Consider the following 22,559-nt stretch of genomic DNA (forward strand, 5'->3'; position numbering starts at 1 on the left):
GACCTTGCAGGTGTGATTTTTAATATGAGGAAAATGGGGAAGTCTGTGTTAGAGTGGGCTAGGATACACTGGTATATTTCTATAGGGCATGTTAATTAGATGAACCAAAAGAGGTTTTTGATCCCTAGACTTTGACACTCATCCTCAGGAATGGCTATGGCATATGCAAGTGTCCAAATAAGTGGACAGACCTTGATGGCTAGCTTTATGGGTATAATCTATGGTTCACAAGGGAGAGGGAAGTGGAAAGGGCAAGGCCTGCCAGCGCCATGTCTGTCAGGCCAGGGGCAGGCCAGAGTCCCTTCACTACGTCTATTCCTCTACACTCCTCTACACGGGGCTTCCTCACTCCCCTACCATGGTGACTGACAGCTGAGCATAAGCTGCCCCCAGTGTTCCACTATCTAGAATTTCAGAGTGTGCGATGTGCTGGAGATCTGCAGCTGAAGAACACGGAAGTGTTGGCTTACAGGTGAATGTTCCAGAAACTCGGGTGGGCATGCCTGGGTCTGACAGTAAGGTGACCCTTCCACTTCAGCCAGCCCATCCTAGAGTCTGATGTTGTCAAGATGACAACCACCAACATGTCAGCCGGGTAGGATCCGCAATCGCCCAGGAGCCAACCTCCCAGGTACATCTGCTAGAGATTAACTAGCCTCCCGACATGCCTATGAGGAGCTGTGTGGATTATGTTCATTGGCAGGGGAAGGGCTGCAGTAAAGGGAGCAAAGGAGCAGCACCACTCCCTGAGAGTGGCCCCTGGACTGCCACAAAGGAGCAGCTAGCCAAGCACGAGCATTCCTTGTCCTCTGTCTCTTGAGAGTAGAGATGATGTGACCAGTTGCCTTAAGCTGTGCTGTGCCTTGCTCACCAGGATGGGCCGAACCTAGAGCTGTGTTCCTAAACAAACCTTCCCTTAGCTCAGCTGCTTCTGTCGCTGTATTTTCTCATGGCCAGAATAGAAACTAAGACAGAGTTTGGTGACCCCCATCCATGATACTGTCACGGTTCACAGAAGGACATCCCAGTTTGCGAGAAGGCTGGAGTTCACCTCATTTGACAAAGGACACAGGGGCAGAAGGATGTGGAGTGATCTATCCCCTAAGTTACCCGGGTGCCCAGTCCTTGGAAGGAATCTCAAGGAGGAGACATTGAAGGAAGAGGCTTGATCCTACCTAGGGTGTCCCCAGGCATCTGTGTCAGACACTGAAGACCCCAAGCCTCTTCTTCCCTGTGTAGTCTTATTAGAGTGCCTACTGTTGCCTGTTGGCTCTGCTGGGAAAATGGTAAATATTTAGCTCAAAAAAAATCACATCAAGTAGCACAAGTGAAAGCTCGTGACTTTTCTGCCTAAACACGTTTAGTTCCCTTTGTTCCTGCCTTCCACTGGCAGAGAAGAAAAACATCAACTGATCACCGTTGTGTCTCTTCTCCCTCCCCCCATGTCCTTCTCCACCATTGTGTCCCCCTCTTCCTCTTGCCTGCATACTACACAGCACTTGTATGTCACTCTGTACACACACACACACACACACACACACACACACACACACACACACACACACACACACACATTGCATTAGTTGGGTTTCTGTTGCTATAGTAAAAACCTGACCAAAACACTTCAGGGGAAAGGGCTTAGGCAGTGGCTGCTGCAGGCACTGAAGCAGAGGCCATGGAGGAAGTCAGTTCACTGTTTCTCGCCCCGTGGTTGTCTTAGGCTACTTTTCTTCTCCCAGACCCACCTAGGAGAGGATAACACCACCCACAGTGGACTGGGCCCTCTGAAATCAATTAACAATTAAGAAAACGTCTCACAGGCTGAAGAAACAACTCAGCAATTTAGCAGAGGGCCTGGGTTCAATTCCCAGCACCCACTTGGTGGCTCACAACTGTGCATAACTTGCACCCCCATTCTAGGTGATCTGACACCTTCTTCTGACTTCCACAAGTACCAGGTAGGCACATGTGCACATACACACATATATATGCAAAACATTCGTAACTGTACAATAAGTCCAAAAATTTTTAAAGAAAAAAAACCTGACAATGAGCAACTCAATGGGGCCATTCCTCAGTAGAGATACCCTCTTGTCAGATATGTGTAGGTTTGTATCAAGTTGGCAGCCGAAACTAACTATGACACACATGGACACACACATGCATGGACAAGTACACATATCACACTGACCTCCTCTCTGTGGGTACAGCCACAGATCCCCAGAGGCTGCTCTGTCACCTTCTAGCCTTGGTTAGGTTCCCACCAATCGCCTGCCACATGGCCACCTCTGTGGTGGGGCTTACAGGGCCAGACTGAGGGTACAAAGCTAGATGTCGCACTGGAAGCACTTCCCTGCCTGGCTCTAATTAAATTTCTTTGTTTCACTTGAAAAGACATCTTTAGTTGTCTGATCCACAGTGGGTCTTGGCTGAAGTACAAGGCTCTAATTCAGCTGTAGAAAGTGCTAGCTCCCGTGCATCAGGAGAGCAGTATGACAATGAGCCCATCCTCCCAGGGACTTTGGGCAGGAACAGGGCAGCAAGTGCTCATCATGCTCGTGAGGCTGCCAGGCAACATTGGGAAGGATAAGAGCTGCTCCCCTCTCTATCCTCGACCCATTCAGAAATCGTGGGAAAGCAAGGCACCAGCATACAATAACGAGACACGAATCCTCAGCCTACAACAGCGTCTGTTGGATAGTCTGTGCATTGTAGGATGATGCGGGTGGCAGGAAAGGACACGTGGGTGCCCGCAGTAAGGTGCACCTCTTTGAACATCATCAGCAGGGCATCACAGCTCAAGAAAGCGAGAAGACTGACCCCATAGTCAGGTCGGTTTACAGACAGAGTGACCACCTGGTGGGTACACAGGAACCAGGTCTCAGGTGTCAGACAGACATGGCACACCTCCACTGTTCCCACACTTGGCCATTTCAGGTGACAAATACTGTCCAGACCCTGGCATTAATGACACCTGTCTCTGTGACTCAAACTCAGACTTATACCAATTCATCTCAAATTTTCTTCCCTATCCTTCCCGGCCTCTCTCCAAGTCTGGAGTGACAGAGGTGGCTGATCTATTCTGTCCCTTTGCTTTTCCCACATCCACCTGGCTTCTTTTGTCTAGCTGGTACTTCACGCCCCCTCTTAGAGAGGGGAAGCCTGGGAGAGAAGGGCTGAAGGAAGGGAAGCAAACACTTCAGGTCACACTCTTCAGCCTGCCATGAAGGCACCGTCAAGTTGGCCTCTGATGGGGTGAGTCAGTGAGTCCTTTGGGCAGATGGAAGGGATGCCAAGGACATGTGCGAGGAACTTCTCAATTCCTGCTTCTGACTGCCCCCAGCCTCCATCTGTTTGGGCGAGGCCTCCGTGGGAAGGTCTCTGGAGCAGGGCTTCCCAGACAGACTTCAGCCACTCCCACGTCTCTGCCCCATACACACAGAAAATCTAGCCTCTCCTGTACCCTCACCTGCTGTCTGAAATACCTCCCCAACCTCCAACTTCCAATCTTAAGGACTGTGTAATGGTTCATGCTGTCAACTGGACTTACCTGGGAGACAAATCTCTGGACCTCTCTATGAGGGAATTTCTAAGCTGATTAACTGAGGTGGAGAGAACCACTCTAAACATGAATGTCACCGTTGCATGGGCTGGGGTCCTGGGCTGAATTAAATGGAAGAAGGGAGCTAAGCATTGCCATTCCTCTCTCTCTCTGCTACCATGTGGACTGCTGCTCAGACGCTTGCCAGCATGCTCTGTCCGCCTTGTCCAGACCTCTCAAGCCCTTGCTCATGTTTTACATGTCTGCCTATCTCTCTCTTGTCATTTATGGGGTGGTAGTTGGAGGCATGTTGCTATAGTGCCCCTCAGTTATATTTGCAAATGTCTTTTCATTCAGTATTGAAGGCCTCCAAGTCTCTGGTCAGCATGATAGAAACAGTGTTCTTAGAGTCGGGGAAATTGGTCTGAATGAAACCAGAGATGATTGAGTCCAGCAGCCTCCTCATTTCATAAGCTAAAAAAAAGTATCTTCTTGGGAAAAGTGAAGAAATGCTATGTGAAGATTTAACCTTTGTTCCTAAATTATCTATAACAAACCAGGATGTACAAGCGCAGGAGCTAGGAGGCATGTAACACAACATAGGTTCTAATAGGTCTTAATAATAAAAGCCAGGAGTCAGATGTTAGGGGGTGAAAGCTGACAGATCAGAGAAGCAGCACAGCCAGCCACTAAAGCTCTTACCTCTACGAAATCCTCAGACTGAAAAGAGAGCGAGTTCCAGGCTCCTCTCTCTGCCTCATCCATCTCACTTCCTGTCTGTCTGTACAGACCTCCAGACCTCTATGGTTAGCTAGTGGCTTGTTCTGCCCTCTGATCTACAGGCAAGCTTTATTTGTTATACAAACAAGATATCATCACAATGTCTGAAGCTTAACCTTATTAACCTTTCCCATAAACTTCAAGGTATGCTACCAAAAGTGCTGCCAATGGAGTACCAAGGTGGTCTAACCTGGGCTTTCTACTGACGCTCCCATAAGACACCCCCAGCTTCCTACCCCACAACCATGCTAGCTGCTGCCCTAACTGCAAATGCAATCATTATGCCCCTCTGCTCACACTCTGGTTAGCTCCCCTTCCATGGCAGGTGGAAGAGCTGGTCCCTGAAGATGCCCTCATCCTAATCCCCAGACCCTTTCCTGTCAAAGGAGACAAAGTTAAGGTTACAAATCAGCCCATGTAGGATGGGAAGATGACCCTGGATTATCCAGGGGCCTCAGGTTAATCACAAGGGTTGCTAAAAATAGAAAAACGAAGTAGAAGACAACAAGATCCGAAGACTTTATGCAGAAGGCTTTGAAGATCCAGGATGGGACCAGAAGCCAAACAGTGCAGGAACGAGACCTCTAGAAGATGGGAAAGCCTGTGAATTGTTCCCCCAGAGTCTCCAGAAGGGATGCAGCCCCACTGACACTTTTAGTCCAACTGAGTCTTATTTGAGATTTTTAAACACACTAGCTATTTGAATGATAGCTGTGTGATGATAAGAGTATGTCCAGCTAGACTGCTGCATGACCATCTGAAGTGACCTACCCTTACATCAAGGCCTTCCATGATGAAATAGCTTTCAGTAGCATCTGCTGTTTATTCATCCCCCCCATCCTGCACTGGAGCCACATTGGTGTGGCTCCTCCAGACACAGTGAAATAGCTGCTCCATTTTCTCCCCTGGGTAATTCCTTAAGTCTGACTTACTCACATCTGCAAACAGCACGCGGAAGTCTCCACTGACTGCACTCAGAATGGATGTAAAAGCTGCGTTCACTCTGGAACATGAAACTCAAGCAAACAGAAGGAGCAAAGGGGTTTTAAACATGGTGCCCTCAGTGCACCTCTCAGCGAGCGGTGGGAAATGGATCAACAAAGGTAAGGTTGGGGGCTGGAGTTACCCTAATGGGTTCCCAGCAACCACATCAGCCAATTCACAGCTGCCAGTAGCTCCAGCTCTAGGGGATATGTCGCCCTCTTCTGGCTTCCATAGGCTCTTGCAGTCATGTGCACATAACCAAATCTACACATACACATTGTTTTAAATATAATTTTTAAAATTAAAAAAGTTAATTTAAGATAATATTAATTCGAAGATAATGGTGTAAGGTTATAGAAGTGCCTTAAAATCTAACAACAATTGTGGTGATATATTATTTATGATTTATTAAAGCTTGTCTGAATTTCGGAAAAGAAACATGGCCGGCCACTAGCTTTTACTGCTACCTCAGGCTGAAAAGGCTGATGCCTCTCCTCAGTGTGGCTGGAGAATTCTGAGACTGAATGTCTTCCTATCTTCAGTGTGGCTGGAGAATGAATGCCCCACTGTGACCCTGTTCCTGTCTTGAATACCTCTCATGAGTCCTGGGATTAAAGGCGTGAATTCTGATTCACTCTCAGGTAGCCCAGGGTAGTATTGAATTCAGAGATCCATCTGTCTCTTAATTGTGAGTTCTAGGGTTAAAGGTGTGTATCACCTGTGGCTGCTGGGATTAAAGTTGTATGCCACCACTGCCTGATCTCTGTAGTTTGTGGCTGACTTTGCTTTCTGAATCCTGAGGCAATCTTTCATAAATCACAAATAATGCATTGCCTCAAATAATCCTCTCTGAACTTGCAAATACATTCATTTTCTAGCACTGTCCTTCTTCCCAGGCAGTCCTGATTGTTCTATGTGAACTCCAAATGTTAGGTGAAGGAGTCTGGCCAGCTAACCGTAGACAAGGCCAGTTTGACCTACTTTTCCAGGACTGGGGGAATTCAAAATCTGCCAATTTTTTCTGTTATTCTCAAGGTCACTGTTGGCTCAGATTTGTGTCTCAGCAATTAACCTTGACACTGAACCACTCTGCTCTGTACATGGTGCGTGGAAGCCCAGGGCGTCATAGAAGTATGTGGCATGGGTCAGCTGGTGTGGACTTGTCTGAGCCGCCAGCACAGAAAGGAAGTCTCCTAACAGAAGAAAGTGAAGGGGCAGGTACAGACTCAAAGTGAAGCCAGCAGTTGAAGAAAAGAAGAAAAGGGGAGAGGAGAGAGAGTGGGAGGGAGAGGAGGGAGGGAGGGAGGGAGGGAGGGAGGGAGGGAGGGAGGGAGGGAGGGAGGGAGGGAGGGAGGGAGGGAGGGAGGGAGGGAGGAGAAAGAGAGGCAAGAAAGCAAGGAGGGACTCCCAAGTGTACCCTGGGGATGAAGGAGTCAGGTTTTGTGCTCAGCCCTTTGGGCCTTTTAGTGCTGTTCCACGCAGTAGGGCCACAATGAAAATAAACAGAAAAAGCAGCCATGCTTTTGAAGCCAGCAGGACTCTGTGGCCTGAGAAGTAGAGAGTAGTGCTCTTACATAAAAATGTTTTGCTTCCACAAGGCCAGAGGGACAGAAAAGGGGCACACAGGGAGGTGTGACTCCCCATGGTGCTGAAGTAGCAAAGGAAACCCTGAAGAGAGCCAGATGTCCCTAAAGTAGGGAGGACTCAGGACAGCCAGAAAGCTGTGTGGGAAGTCCTGGAAACGGCCAGGTCCAGGAAGGACACTCCTATGAGGAGGGAGAAGAGGGCTGTCATGGAGCATCCACGGTGCTTTCTCTACTGTGTGCAAGGCCAGCTAGGGACTGCATCTGAGGTTCAGTTAGGGGGTATCCAGTATCCATGGGGTTGTGGGAGAAATGTTAATTATTGACGAGACTAGCTAGCATAACTAAGTCAGTGGGTCTCACAGGGTGAAATGGGCAGCTTTGGACAGAGCTTTCAGAAGCTCTGTAGCAAGTCCTTGGCCACATGAGCAGAGGATATACCAGGGCCAACCCAAGAATGCCCAGCTCTATCTGGAAAAGGAAAATGAAGGGAATGGTGGGGAGGGGCAAGGAGGAAAAGATAGGAGGGGAAAAGTATCTCAGCAGATAAAGCAGGACTCCAGTTGAGTTCTTGGGCCTACATGGCAGATACAGGCAACCAACTCTTACAATTTTGTTCTCAGACTTCCAAGTATACTCCACTACCAAGGAAAATAAATAAAGTAAATAAGTGTAATTTTAAAAAGGATGAGAGATGCTTCTTTTTACCCCTGGGATGGGAGTTCTTTACTGGGCATCCAAGTAACATTTTTCAGAAGGGAAGACCTTTTTAGTTGTCTGTTTTATTTAATTATTGGGTGGAAGGACATATTCATGCCAAGGCATGCCTGTAGAGGTCAAAGGACAGTCTTCCAGAACTGGTTCTTTCTGCCCACTATGTGGTCCCCAAGGGTAGAACTCTTGGTGTCAATCTTGATTGATAGCAGGCAATTCACCCAATGAGTCATCTATCAGTCCCCAAATCAACAATTATTTTTGTGCCTGGAATTCTATTGCGATCCTCTACTCTCTGTAAATAAGGGGCTCCCTTTATGGAGAGAAAAGCAGTTGTGAGCAACATTAATGTGTTCTGAATCATGTAGTTAGGTCCACAATTGGAACCTTTTCTACCTAAGTCAAAGTCATCCCTTGCTCCAGAAAAACCATGTAATCTTACATCTACATAAAGAGTGGTCATGGTTTCAGCTCTCTTTTTGCCAGTATATGTCTGTACCTAACAACAGACTGTACTGCTTTTTTTTTTTAATTACAGGGGAAAAAAAAAGTTAGGACCCTTTCAAAATTCCCAACATTTTTCTGTAAACATTCTGATCCTCTGAATTGTAACCTTCCTGTTACTACTGAAATAACTGAAGTTGACTGGTCCTTTCCAAGCATAGCATTTGGTCAGTTTTCTTCACTTTCTTATTCTCTTGGATTGGAAAACAGTTAAGTACCAAATAAATCACTAATCATCACTGGGTAAAAAAAAAATAAGCTGACTGTGTTTTTACTAGTCTAGACTGTCACAGTCTGCTTGCTGGAAATCTGTCTGGCCTTCTGTCTTCTTTCTCAACTGTTTGAGTAAAACAGAGGGGGGGGGAGAAACGGAGATAGATACAGACAGAGACCAAGATAGACAGAGACAGAGAGAGAGTCAGACAACAGACAGAGATTTATCCTTCCAGACACAATGAAGCTGAATAGACTGGGAGGCCAGAAGGGTCCAAAGCCTGCTCTGCCTCCTCAGAAAGAAGACATGCCCCTGGAAGAGATGTGTGTAAGCTAACTGGCTGAAACAACAGGTTCAAGTCTTCCACAAATGAACAGCCTCTGTCTGTCAAGTTCCTTGAACTTTAAGTAGCTGTCTGGGCCCTGAACAGAGAGCTTGCCAAGTCGCACAATGCTTCTCCTTCCCAGGGACTCTGCTATTCTCTCTGCCACCTGGAGACTTTCCAAACTCAGGAGATGTTCGGGGAACCAAAGTCCAAGAGGCCCATGTGGGAACAAACAGGACTCTTTTAGCTTGCAAAACGTTGCTGCTAGTGCCCAAACTGCTCTGAGGAAAGAACGGACTTTTGACTTGTTGGGTCAGCAAAAGTAAGAAAAGCTATGATCTAGGAAATTCTCTCTCTCTCTCTCTCTCTCTCTCTCTCTCTCTCTCTCTCTCTCTCTCTCTCTCTGTGTGTGTGTGTGTGTGTGTGTGTGTGTGTGTGTGTGTGTGTGTCTTTCTCTCTGTCTCTCACTCTCTCTCATATTTGGGTGATTCAGATGTTTAGAAACAAAGGAATTATTTTGTGTGTCTGTGTGTGTGCATTTATGTGAGTGTGCAGTGTGTGTGTGTGTGTGTGTATAGTGATGTATTTCCATGCATGTGTGTGGTGACCAGATCTAGAGGATTTCCTTTTTGTCTTCCTATGTTACTAAGGCCTACTCCTGTACAAGGGCTATTCTGTGCCAACACTACAGGATGAAATTAACCAGAAGCCCATTCATCTGGAGAAAAATCACCAATGGTTTCCAACAAGTGTAGCACTGTATGAAAATAAAGATAGGAAGAGGCAATCTAATGCCTGTGTGAAAAAAAATTCAAGTGTCTTACCTTGTTGCTTTATTTGGGAAAGATGAGAATTGCTCCAAGTCAAGCCAGCAAACCTGGTAAGTGTGTGGACAGCACAGAGGATGAAGCTGAATTACCTCATATGGGAGAGTCCTGGCTCTTCAGTCAAGGTCCCCCTGCCCCCAGGAATGGTCTGACTGCTAAGTGTATGACCTGAGGTTTATTTGTTTGCTTGTGTGGACTGAATGAAGGGCCCTGAAGAAGTCACGCTTGTGGAAGATCCTGTCCCTGGCTGACCACCGGAACCTCCTAAGTGTTCATACAGACAGACAGCCTACATTATCTGGGATTGTCGTTAGCCTCATTCCTCTGTGTCTAACCTAATATCCTCTTGACTGTCAGATGAAACATGTATTTGGCTTTCTCCAACCTAAAGCTAAGAATGTCACCAGCAGACATCTGAGGTCCACAGAGAGTCCACCAGTGTATTCAGTAAGTCCCTTTGTTTATGACTGTTTTTAATACCATGAGAGTTCTTGTAACCAGTTCCACATTGCAACATGTCATCTTGGGCAACGTGAATCTATGCTCCTTTGCCACTTATATTTAGTTCAGAATTCTCCCTCTCTCTCTCTGTCTCTCTCTGTCTCTCTCTGTCTCTCTGTCTCTCTGTCTCTCTCTCTCTCTCTCTGTGTGTGTGTGTGTGTGTGTGTGTGTGTGTGTGTGTGTGTGTTCCCCTCCACATATATGCCTATAAATATGAAGGTCAGAAAGCAACTTTAACTGTCCTTCCTTTGATGCCGTCTACCTTGTATTTGAAGATAAGGCTTCTCACTGGCTTGGGACTTGCCAAGTAGAGTGGCTGACCAGTGAGCCTCGGGATTCACCTGTTTATGACTCCCCATTGCTGTAATTCCAAGCACATGGCATGATGCTGACTTTTTAAACATAGGTTTCAACATGATGGAACACAAGTTCCCATGTTCACAAGACAAGTACTTTACCTACTGAGTGAGCCCTCTTGCCTGCCCCATAGTAACCCATAAAACTGGCTATGTTTTGTGGCAAGACTTGTCTGTTTATTTAACTTTGACACTGTTGCCGCTTCCAAACAAGGGTTTACTGTGTGACACCGGTCTTCAGATCAGCTCAGGAGAAAGGTTTCGCTAACCAAGGGCTGGGCTGGAAGTCAGAGCTCATGGACCTGCTTCAGCCTTGCTGTGGCTCGTATTCTTCAGTCTATAAAGTGAGAAAGTCACCTTGAGTGTCTCAACAGGTTCCTTACAGGGTCATGTTTCTGAGACTGCCGTTGGTCAAGGACTACTCTGTGGCTTGCTGGAAACTGCACTACCTGTGCAGCATGCTCCATTTCAGTTGATCCGAGGACCAGGGAGGGGTGGACATGAGTGGAGCCACAGTGGACAAGCTTTGGGGTTAGTAGGCACAGAGGGACACCCTCAGACACTTATAGCTCTGGAAGAGAATGCCACAAAGCAGTCATTGACTTACTTATCACATCCAGTCAGCTTAGGGGGTGAGAGGCAGATTCAGGAATATGTCTGCCATTAAGGCTATGGCGTGGCTACTGAGGGAAAAGGCTCTCAAATGCTTCAGGGAAGCACGTGGGTTACATTTTCTTAATTTAGCAGTCAGTTAACTGTGACTCACCCTCCTCTCTCTGCTCATGTGACCAGGAGAGTAAATACAATATTGACAAGAAGTCAGCAGATGCCAGCCCCCATCAGACAGAAACATGGGGAAATGGGCTTGCTTCCTGTTTCCCTTGCCTGAAATTGCAGGGACCACTACAGCCCTCATTTTTGTATCCTGTGTGAAAGAGGACTGATCACTCATCTCCAACTTACGACCTGCAAAAAAACGGGAACACCCCTGCCTTCTGTATCTTGCTTTTCGGCGGGCTTGAGTCACAATGAACAGTGACAAACGTGTGTACGTGTCCTCCTGATCCCTCAGATGGTCTGCTGTTAGTGAAAACCTGTCTGCAGCCACAGTTCTTAGCAAAAGGAAGCAGCTTCCTGCCTCAGGAATGAGTCTCCTCATCTTCTCAGCTGCGCAACTTAGGAAAAGTCACTGGGTGTCTCAGTATCCTGGTTTCATGTCCACAACAAAATATATCCCTCCCAGTTGTTGAAGTCAAGTGGGATTTAAGATGTTTCTAAATCCTGCCCCCACTAGACAGGTAGTCAGGAGATGGTCACAGCCTGCGCATTCTGTACACACACATGTGTGAGCTGTAACTGAACATGGCCCCATCGGTGCAGGGAAAGGAGATACAAAGAAATGAGGGTGGAAGAGAAAGCTCAGCAGGTAAAGTGCTTGCCTTGCAAAAACTTAGAACAAAATTTCAACCCCCAGAATCCACAATGAAAGGGTGGCATGTTGGGGCAAGCTCTTAATCCCAGAGCTGGGGAGGCAGACACAGCTGAATACCTAGGGCTGTCTGTCTCTTCAGCCAGCCTAGCCTGCTTAGCAACCCACATATGAACACATACACACACGCACGCGCACACACGCACGCGCACACACAAAGGCACATGCATACAGAGAAGTGAACTCATGTGGTGCACCCACTGGCCTGGAGTTACACGGTGGGCCCGGCTTGTGTTTGCCCAGAGAGGAAGCATGGAACCACACTGTGTTCTGAAGCAAAGCATCCCCAGGGAAGTTGCAGTTGTTGAATTTAAGACATGAATCAGAAACTCCAGGAAGATGTGTATCAAAGTCCACCCGGAGCCTCTCTGCTGGTCTAGTGAGAGAAGACATCATGGTGAGTTGTAACATCCAGGAAGCTAAACAGTAAAATTGGGTGCCTCTGCTTATCCCTCCCCTCTCTCCCCCATCCTAGCAAACGTCTTTCCTATTGGCCTGTCACAAAACTCGATTTCTGGACACTAGTGATGTGTGTTTGGGGCTCAAGAGTGGGAAATCTTCAAATGCCACTGAAACTCAAGTCTGTAGGAGGGCAAGCACCTTGAGGAAGGCCCACTGCAACGCCCTCATCTTCCCAGGTTCAAATATGAAAATCCCTGAGAGCTCCGTAACTTGATGAAAGCCATGCCATGGAATGGCAGAAGACTCCAGCTTGCCTTAAGATACTCCTTCTGCTGCTTGGTCAGAACCATCAGCAGCTGCAGGAAAGAGAGACAGCTTGGCTCACAATGTGTGTTTTCAACTCAGTGTGGGTCTAAGAAGCGCCCTTTCACCAGCTCGCAGATTGAGCTGTAAAACTGTTAAGAGTCGTCTGGTTTTTTTTTTTTTCAAGCTATGAAGAGTTCTGGCTCTAACTGCACAGATTGCAAGGGCAGCTGTCCTTCTGAAGAAAGCAATTGCATATATTGTTATGTGGACTGTGGGTTTGTAGAGAAAGGACCCGGCTTTGGTAGGGCCAAGTTCAGAAAAGTGACCAGCAGAAGAGAGCTGGGCAGTAAGGACAGCATGAGACCCCCTGGGGTGGAGGGACTGATATCAACGGGAGTGAGTGGGAATGAGGTCATGAAAGGGCAACAAAGATGCTCTTCCCCAGCTTCCTATCATCTATTCAACTCCATTTCAGATTTCAGTCTGAATTCTTTTTGTTTGTTTGTTTTTGTTTTTGTTTTTCAAGACAGGGTTTCTCCGTGTAGCTTTGGAGCCTTTCCTAGAACTCGCTCTGTAGACCAGGCTGGCCTCGAATTCACAGAGATCCGCCTGCCTCTGCCTCCCGAGTGCTGGAATTAAAGGTGTGCACCACTCTAGCCCGGTTTCAGTCTGAGTTATTAATAGCGGCAACAGAAATGCCTGCGGTTGTAGTCTCTCACAGCTAACTCCCTTTGTCATCCCAAAAGTTCAGAGAGCCAGTGCTACGAAGGTTTGAGAGCATGGCCTCAGGATCCACAGAAGGTCGAATCTGAGCTGCTCCCCGAAAGTTGCCCAGCTACGGAGCCCCCCCCCCCACTTCTTCCTATTGTTCCTTGTGGCAAAGCTCCAAAGGAAAGCACTGATTGGCCAGATAAGATCACATGCTCACTTCCCGTCATTGCGGCTTGTCCGTTTGACAGATATACCTGTGCTTCAATATAACACTGAGAGGGTGGAGGAGAGACAATTTCCTTTGAGGTACTGAGGGCTTTTGGATAAAGGGGCTGAGTATTAGACAGACAAAACAGTGAGACGCCACGATTAGAGCGACCACCCTTGAGTTTGGAGCGTGCTTTGGAATGTTGGACATATTTAAAATGTGTGTGAGGCTGACCCAACATAACATAGTGAGCTCTGAGAGAAAGAGGAGGGATCAACTCAGCAAGGTGGACCATGGAGCAAAACTGCATCTGAGCTGATGGACAGGAGGAAGATTCTGGATGCAGAGAGGCACTCTTCGCGTGCGTTCAAATCCTGGTGTGGTCTCTGTGTATGAGTAAGTGAAGCCTATAGATGGTAAAAGGGTAGAGAGTGAAAAGCAAAAGAGTAGTTTCCATGTTTTGGGCTTTGAGGGGGCGTTGGTTTGAGTTTTTTGTGTTTGTTTGGTTTTTTTGTTGTTGTTTTTTGTTTTGTTTGTTTGTTTTGCTTTTGGAGACAGGGTTTCTCTGTGTAGCCTTGAAAGTCCTGGAACTCACATTGTAGACAAGGCTGGCCTCAAACTCACAGAGCTCAGTCTGCCTCTGACTCCCAAGTGATGGGATTAAAGGCCTGCACCACCACCTCCAGGCTTGACATCTTAACTGCTGAAACAGCGGCTCCGCCTCTGCTCAAGACACTGATGAATTGGACACCAGTGTGAGTCCTTTCTCCTACCGTGCTCCTCAGGACACATCTCCTCTTGAACATATAAAACATCTCTTAAGAAAAAAAAACACTCTACCTGGCACTGACAGCTCTCATCAAAGGTGTGTTGAGCCCAGGTGACCTGGCCCTCGGGGCCCTGGGATTCGCATGGGAAGAAACATCTACTGGTGTCTATATTTTGTAATCAATGGGACCTTACTAGCACCTTCAGTCTGATAAGAAAAATTCAAAGTGTTCTCCAAAGTAGACCATTCAGAGAGATCTAAAAATCAATTCCCTGAACTATTTGGAGCTTTTTCCTCCGAGCTCAGTGGTTCTCGGGTCAGTGGGTCATGATCATTTTTTAGGGGGGAGGTGGAATGATCTTTTCACAGGGTTTGCCTAAGACCATAAGAAAATACAGATATTTATATTATGATGCAAAATTACTGTTATGAAAATAATTTTATGGCTGGGGTCACCACAACATGAGGAACTATACTAAAGGTTCCGCATTAGGAAGGTTGAGAACCATCATCCTGGCTGAATCATCTTGAGCCAGTGACAGAATGTCTTTGAGATTCCATGTTCATTATAAAAAGATTTTATTCCAGGGATTGTTGTAAAAAAATAAAGAGATGGCAAATCCAACCCAGCTGAGCACACAGTAGTGCCCAGTGCATACATGATCAATATCTGATAGCAGTCACACTGAAAAATCTTAGTAGAGCCCGACATAGTGGAATCCCAGCTCTACACTTGGCCATGTGGTTCAAAACCTGCACCTCCCACGTAGGAGCCAGCTATGGGCCTCTCTACCTGCTGTTAATCCATGTGGTCATTAGTCTTGAGTGCCAACTTGACAGCATTTGGAGTTACCTAGCAAGCACTGCTCTAGGTGTGACTGTAAGGGCATTTCTAGAGGGTTCACTGAGCAGATGAGGCTTGTCTTCAATGTGAGTAGCCGCACTGGACCACTCTTCATGGGCAGCACAGATAGAAAGTGGTCCTAGGGAGAGGTGGTGTGGAGTGCCTACCTATGCTTCCTCTTGCTGAGTGAGCGAATCTGCGGCTGCTGCTGTTTCCAACCACTGACATGGGGCTCCAGGTCCTTGGGCCTCCAATGTGTAGTCCACACTAGGGACTGTGGGGAACACCTACTTTCAGCACTGGATTTAGGCAGCTGAGTGCATCTAGCTTCCTGGACCGGCAATGTCTGAGCAATGTCTGAGTTCTCAGTCTCTCCTGTGTTGCAGACTGACATTGTTGAACTGCCCAGCTCCTGTCATAGGAACGAATCTAATAAATATTCGTAACTAAATATGCATGTGTTATGTTCCTCTTGAGGGCATAGCCCTAATGCACATCCTCAGATGGCTGAGACGGAGTGAGATGAAGTCAATAATGCACAGGGAAAGATGCCAAGCACACGTGAAGTTTTCAGTAAGCATAAGATGCAATTGTGGACCACCCTCACTTGACACACTGCCACCCATCTGGTTGGAGAAAGGATTTGAGCTACCCTTATCTTGGTACAGTATACAGCTAGAGCTGAAGGAAGAAGGGGACCGAAGATGCTGACATCACTGACTAGGTAGAAGATAGAAGAAGAAAGAGGAAAAGGGGATTCAAAAAGTGTTTGGTTCAGCTGTCTCTGTAGATTTCTACATCATGATCTTTTTTGTTTGTTTGTTTGTTTTTCATTTTGTTTTTCAAGACAGGGTTTCTCTGTATTGTTTTGAAGCCTGTCCTGGAACTCGCTCTGTAGACAAGGCTGGCATCAAACTCACAGAGATCCACTTGCCTCTGCCTCCCAAGTGCTGGGACTAAAGGCATGCGCCACCAATGCCTGGCTTCCATCATGATCTTGACCTCCCTCACTCATATGTTCCCTCCTCCCTCTCTTTGACTGGATTCCCAGAGCTCAGCCTAGTGCTTGGTTGTGGATCTCTGCATCTACAAACCTGGTACATGAGCTAGCTTGTTGGAGCCCACTCCCCATGGTGGAATACCATGCTCAGCCTTAATGCATGGGAGACAGGCTTGGCCCTGCCCCAATCTATTGTGCTAGACTTCGTTGACTCCCCATGAGGAGGAATGGACTGGAGGTGGGCTAGGGGGGAGGTGAGGGGAAGACGGAAGGAGGGATGGGAGAGAGAGCTGTGGTTGGAACATAAAATGAAATTTAAAATAAATAAATAAAACTAAAGTATTTTGTGCATGAATATTTGGTCTGGACAATAGCCTTCCACCTCATAGCCATGCCCTTATGTTAGTTCCAGCACGTTCTACCTAGAAGAGTGTTCTTAATGTGGCATCCCCTACATGTGCCTCCTTTAGAAAGAGACAGACTCTCAGTGAGAAGGAATCCACACAATGAATATTACACTGGGAGCAGCTAGGTGAAATTTAAGGAAGGAGATATTGGGCAAAGGTGATGCAGACTCAGTGGTGCTTATCACCTGAGGGAAACCATGTACACAACTGAGGAACCCCAAAGTGGCTAGAATCAAGGCTGTCTATGAAAATCTTGTGAAAACATCTTGACAGACACATGGATGAGGAAAAGGAAATCAATGGAGTTTAAAGGAGCAAGAGTTTTTAAATTGCAAGAGCATGTAGGGAAAAGTTGCACTCATTTTAAAGGGTCAGCACTCCTGTAACTGGAGTTAATGAGAGGAAAGCATAAGAAAACTGTGGGATCTAGATTTATGTGACTCAACAATCTTCAGCTAGAAGACCTGAAATCCCAGGCGAAGCTTTCCATTTCATGCTTTACTTCTATAAAGACGCTCATGTAGAAATGTGGTTGAATAAAAGGCTGTGAACAAAACTGATCCGGGAGAGCCAGCAGAGGCTGTCTGTTCAGATTCTCCCAGAATGCTGTGGAGCATACCTTCCTTCCAGGCACAGGGCAGGACCATTTCTGGAGTGGTGTTAACATGGCAGGTTTGATAAATTTTCAATGACCAATGAAAGGCAGCAAAGTCAGAGTCATGATTTGGGGTTTTGTGCCTGACTTTGGAGGAAGGGGTTCTGGTTGCTACCATCACATTGCAGGAGAGGGACTGTAGCTTCTGTGGCTTGTGAAGGGAACCTGGTCAGAGGCAGGAGGCTGGGAAAGCTTAGTGATAAGCTTTGCTGCTGAGGACTTCCCTACAGGCTGTCACTTTTGTGAGCCCCAACAATCACCCAAACCCAGCCATTTGCATATTTTTCAGGCATTTAAGTAATGGGTGAAGGAGACACTCAGAAGCAGACAATTGAAAGAAGCAAAGAAAAAAGTTCCAGACAATGACAAAATTACCAAACGTATCACAGATTCAAAAATGGAGAACATGCAAAAAACATGTCATTTAGGAATCCTTGGGTGTCTGTTGTCTTGAAAGTCTTTAAGGGATTCAAGTAGACAGCGGGCTCCCAATCAACTCATCTCCATAAGCAGACTGATATTCAAAGAGGAATGGAGCAGAAGTCTTTGTTAATCATAATAAAGAATTTGCTGCATTCAAACGAAATAACAGCGAAGTGGAAGCATGCCAGGGCAACACCAGTTTCCCAAGCGGGAATAAAGGGAGCACTAGGAAATTATAGAGCCTTCATCTCAATGTCTGTAATTTGCAAAATAATGGAAACAATAGCAGGGTAAGTTTGCCAAATACATTTACAAATGAGTATCATTCCCTTTAATCAAGCTAGAGATAACCAGCAAGGCTGCTAGGGAAGAGGGGGAGGGGTCAGAATAGCCCCTCTCTCCTTGATAGAGCCTATGACACAATGAATAAATTATACATGACTTGATTGACTTTAACATCCAGATTAATTTACATCAAAGTATGACCGTTAATACCCTGCCTTCAATTTCGCTGGATTTGGGATTACCTAGTTGACATAACTCTGGGTGTGTCTGTGAGAGTATGAACGGTTTTAAAAGACCAAGAAAGATCCACCCTGGATGTAGGTAGCTTTTATGGGATAATTTTGATCACACTATAACACATCAGACTGTCAATAAAACTTATCTTGAACCAGGGGGCAGAGCCAGCCCCTAGCTGACCAGAGTTAGCCATAGATAAGCCAGCCAGCAATTGGGTAGAGAAGATGCTCAGGAAGAAAAGGGCAGGGACTAGGGTCTGAACTTCCTTTTGGTTCTGGGACCAGAGAAGTGTCGCTTGCAGTGTCTCCAACAAAAAAGCAAAGTCAGGTAGTTGCTACTCAACTTCTCTGAGCTAGCAAGTTTTCACCCCAACCTTGACTCCCAAATCTTATTGATAAATAAAACAATAGAGACTTAATTTAAACCTATATATCATGGTCATAGCAGAGCTGGGGCCGAGTCCAGCAGAGAGCTGACTGGGGGGCTGTGGAGCCACAGACCATAATTAAAATATCAGTAGATTCATGTGCAGTCACTAAGCTAGCAGAAAAAAATATCCATCCTACAGGCTAAGATACTGAAGGGAACAAAAGGGCTAAAAATGGAGAAAACAATCTGAGTGGCACCATTCCCCTCTTTCTCCTGGCTGTGGACACACTGTGTAACCAGCCTCCTCTTGATCCTTTGCTGTGTTTTCCCCACCATGACAAATATATCCCAGGAGCCAAAATCAACCCTTCCTTCCTTAAAATGTGTTTGCCTGGTGTTTTGTCACAGCAGTGAGATAAGAAACTGACACACAAAGTCTCCTAATGCACCTGTTACAGATGAGGCTAAAATAACAAAAACAAAATACTCTCCAATAAATGAAATCTCCTATGCACTCTGTCTGTCAGTCTGTCTGTCTCTGTACTGTGTGTGTGCATGCGTGTGTGTGTGTGTGTGTGTGTGTATCTTGTGCCCCCCTTTTTCTCTGTGTGTCTCTCCGTGTCTCTGACTGTAAGTCTTTCTGTCTGTCTGTCTGTCTGCCTGTCTGTCTGTCTGTCTGTGTGTGTGTGTCTGTATCTGTGTCTTTCTCTGTGTCCCCCCTTTTCTTTGTCTCTTTCTCTGACCTCCTCCCTTAAAGCCCACATGATGCATAGAATTAAAAGGGAATTTAAATCACATAAACTTCCTAGGATTGAATGGAAACCGCCTAGAGTGAACATGTTCCAGAGGCTCACCTGGCAGGTTTTCCTTAGGTACAGCAGTGCTTCAGAAGTTTCCCAGGATGTCATTCATTATTAAAACCTGCTCCAGCAGCCCGGACCATCCATAATCAGCCTACATCACAGTCTTGGCCTCCTAGGACCTCCACTTGAGGCGAATATGGGGCCAGTTCAGGCCCAACTCCTTCATCGCCTCCTTGGAACTTCCTGGGTCTGCTCCATGTGTAGTGACCCACCCTGGCAGAATGGACTGTCCTGAGTCTGCTCACATCACAGTCTTGGCCCCCCCTAAGTCCTCTGCTTGAGGTGAGTATGGGTTCCACCCAGATCCAACTCCCCCCATCCCCTCCTGGGTCTGCTCAGCTGTAGAAAACCTACCCTGGCAGGCCAGATCATCCAAAATTGGCCAACATCACAGTTTTGGCCCCCCTAGGCCCTCAGCTTGAGCTTGAGTCTTGCCCGTCCTCTGCCCTCTGCATAAGGAGAAAACTAGGAAAGGCCAGATCATCCAGAGTTGCCCACATCGAAGACTTGACCCACCTACACCCAACGGGAGACAAGAGAAGGGGGAGAGATGCCACCCGCACTCACTGGAAGAAGGTATGGGAAGATGACAGTATTAGAACACATTCAACAACAGAGAGACCAATATGACACCACCAGAATCTACACCAACAAGACCCAAACATCCCAACACAGATGAAGCAGATGAAGGACCTTAAAAACAGCTTTATGAAGATGATAGAGACCCTCAAAGAGGAAATGAGAAAACCCCTTAAAGAAATGGAAGAAAAACCAAAAAAAAAATACAGGAAATGGAGGAAAACACAAGCCAAAAGATTCTAGAAATAAACAAATCTCTTAAAGAAAGCAAGGAAAGTTAAGAAAAAACAACCAATCAAGTGAAGGAAACCATTCAAACAGTTCAAGGCTTGAAAGCTGAAATAGAAACAATAAAGAAAACACAGAGTGAGGGAATTCTGGAAATAGAAAAGCTGGGTAAACCATTAGGAACAACAGATGTAAGTATAACCAATAGAATACAAGAGACAGAAGAGAGAATCTCAGGTGTTAGAGAATCCTAGAAGAAGTATAGTCATTGAACAAAGAAAATCTTAAGTCCAACAAATCCCTAACACAAAAATATCCAGGAAATATGGAACACCATGAAAAGACTAAACCTAAGAATAATAGGTATAGAAGAAGACAAAGAAATGCAGCTCAAGGATACAGAAAACATATTCAACAAAATCATAGAAAATTTTCCCAACCTAAATAAAGACATGCCTATGAAAGTACAAAAAGTTTACACAACACCAAATAGACTAGACCACAAAAAAGTCCCCTTGCTAATAATCAAAACACCAAACTTACAGAATAAAGAAAAAATATTAAAAGCAGCAAAGGAAAAAGGCCAAGTAATATATAAAGGCAGGCCTATCAGTATTATACCTGAATTCTCAATGAAAATTCTGGATAGATGTTCTACAAATGCTAAGCGACTATGGGTGCCAGCCCAGACTACTATAACCAGCAAAGCTTCCAATCACTATAGATGGAGAAAACAAGATATTCCATGACAAAACCAGATTTAAGCAATACATATCCAGCCCTACAGAATGTACTTTAAGGAAAACTCTAACCTAAGGAAGTTAACTACACTCTCAAAAACATAGGCAATAGATAATCCCACTTTACCAAACTCCAAAACAAGGAAGGGGAGGAATTCACACCCAATACCACCACCACCACCAAATCCAAATCAACAAGAATTAACAATCAATGGTCTTAACTAGCCTATAAAAAGACACAGGTTAACAGAATGGATAAGAAGACAGAATCCATCCTTCTCCTGCATATAAGAAACACACCTCAACTTCAAAGATAGACGTTACCTTAGAGTAAAGAATTGGGAAAAGATTTTCCAATCAAATGGTGTAGCAATCCTAATATCTAACAAATCCTAATATCTAACAAATTAGTCTTCAAACTAAAATCAATCAAAACAGATGAAGAAGGTCATTTCATATTCATCACAGGAAAAGTCCATCAAGATGAAGTCTCAATTCTAAACATCTATGCCCCAATACAAAGACACCCACATTCGTAAAAAAAAATTACTAAAACTTAAATCATTTTAACAACATACTCTCACCACCAGACAGAACTTAACAAAGAAACAAAGAATCTAAAAGAAGTTATGACCCAATTGGGTTGACTAACATCTATAGACCATTCCATCCAAACACAAAAGAATATATCTTCTCAGCGCCACATGGAACCTTCTCAAAAATTGACCACATACTTGGCAACATAGCAAACCTCAATAGGTCCAAAAAATTGGAATAACCCCCTGTATCTTATCAGATCACAATGGCTTAAAGTTAGAATTAAAAAACACCACAAATTGTAGAAACCCTACAAACCCATAGAAATTGAACAATGCGTAATTGCACCATTCCTGGGTCAAGGAAGAAATAAAGAAAGAAATTAAAGACTTCCTAGAATTCAATGAGAATGAAGACACAACATACCCAAATTTATGGGACACTTTGAAAACAGTGCTAAGAGGAAAGTTCATAGCACTAAGTGCCCACATGAAGAAACTGGAGAATAGTCATACTGGAGGATTAACAGCACAACTGAAAACTCTAGAATAAAAAGAAGCAAACTCACCCAGGAGGAGTAGCAGCCAGGAAATAATCAAATTAAGTACTAAAATCAATGAAGTAGAAACAAAGAAAACAATACAAGGAATCAATGAAACAAAGAGTTGATTCTTTGAGAAAATCAGCAAAATAGACAAAACTTTATCCAAACTAACCAAAGGGCAGAGAGAGATCATACAAATTAACAAAATAAGAAATGAAAAGGGGACATAACAATGGACACTGAGAAAATCCAGAGAATCATTAGGTTATACTTTAAATTTGAACATTTTAAAGAAATGGACAGTTTTCTGGACAGATATTACTTACCAAAATTAAACCAAGAACAGGTGAGCAATTTAAATAGACCTATAACCCCTAATGAAGTAGAAGCAGTCATCAAAAGTCTTCCAACCAAAAAAAGCCCAGGGCCAGATGGTTTCAGTGCAGAATCTACCAGAAATTCAAAGAAAAGTTAATGCCAATACTCCCCAAACTATTCCACACAATAGAAGCAGAAGGGTCATTGCCAAACTCTTTTTACGAGGCAACAACTACTTTGGTACCCAAGGGTACCCAAGCCCTACTATATACAGACAATAAATGGGCTGAGAAAGAAATCAGAGAAACATTACCCT

Source organism: Mesocricetus auratus, unplaced genomic scaffold (assembly GCF_017639785.1).
Source record: "Mesocricetus auratus isolate SY011 unplaced genomic scaffold, BCM_Maur_2.0 Super-Scaffold_6730, whole genome shotgun sequence".
Taxonomy (NCBI): Eukaryota; Metazoa; Chordata; class Mammalia; order Rodentia; family Cricetidae; genus Mesocricetus; species Mesocricetus auratus.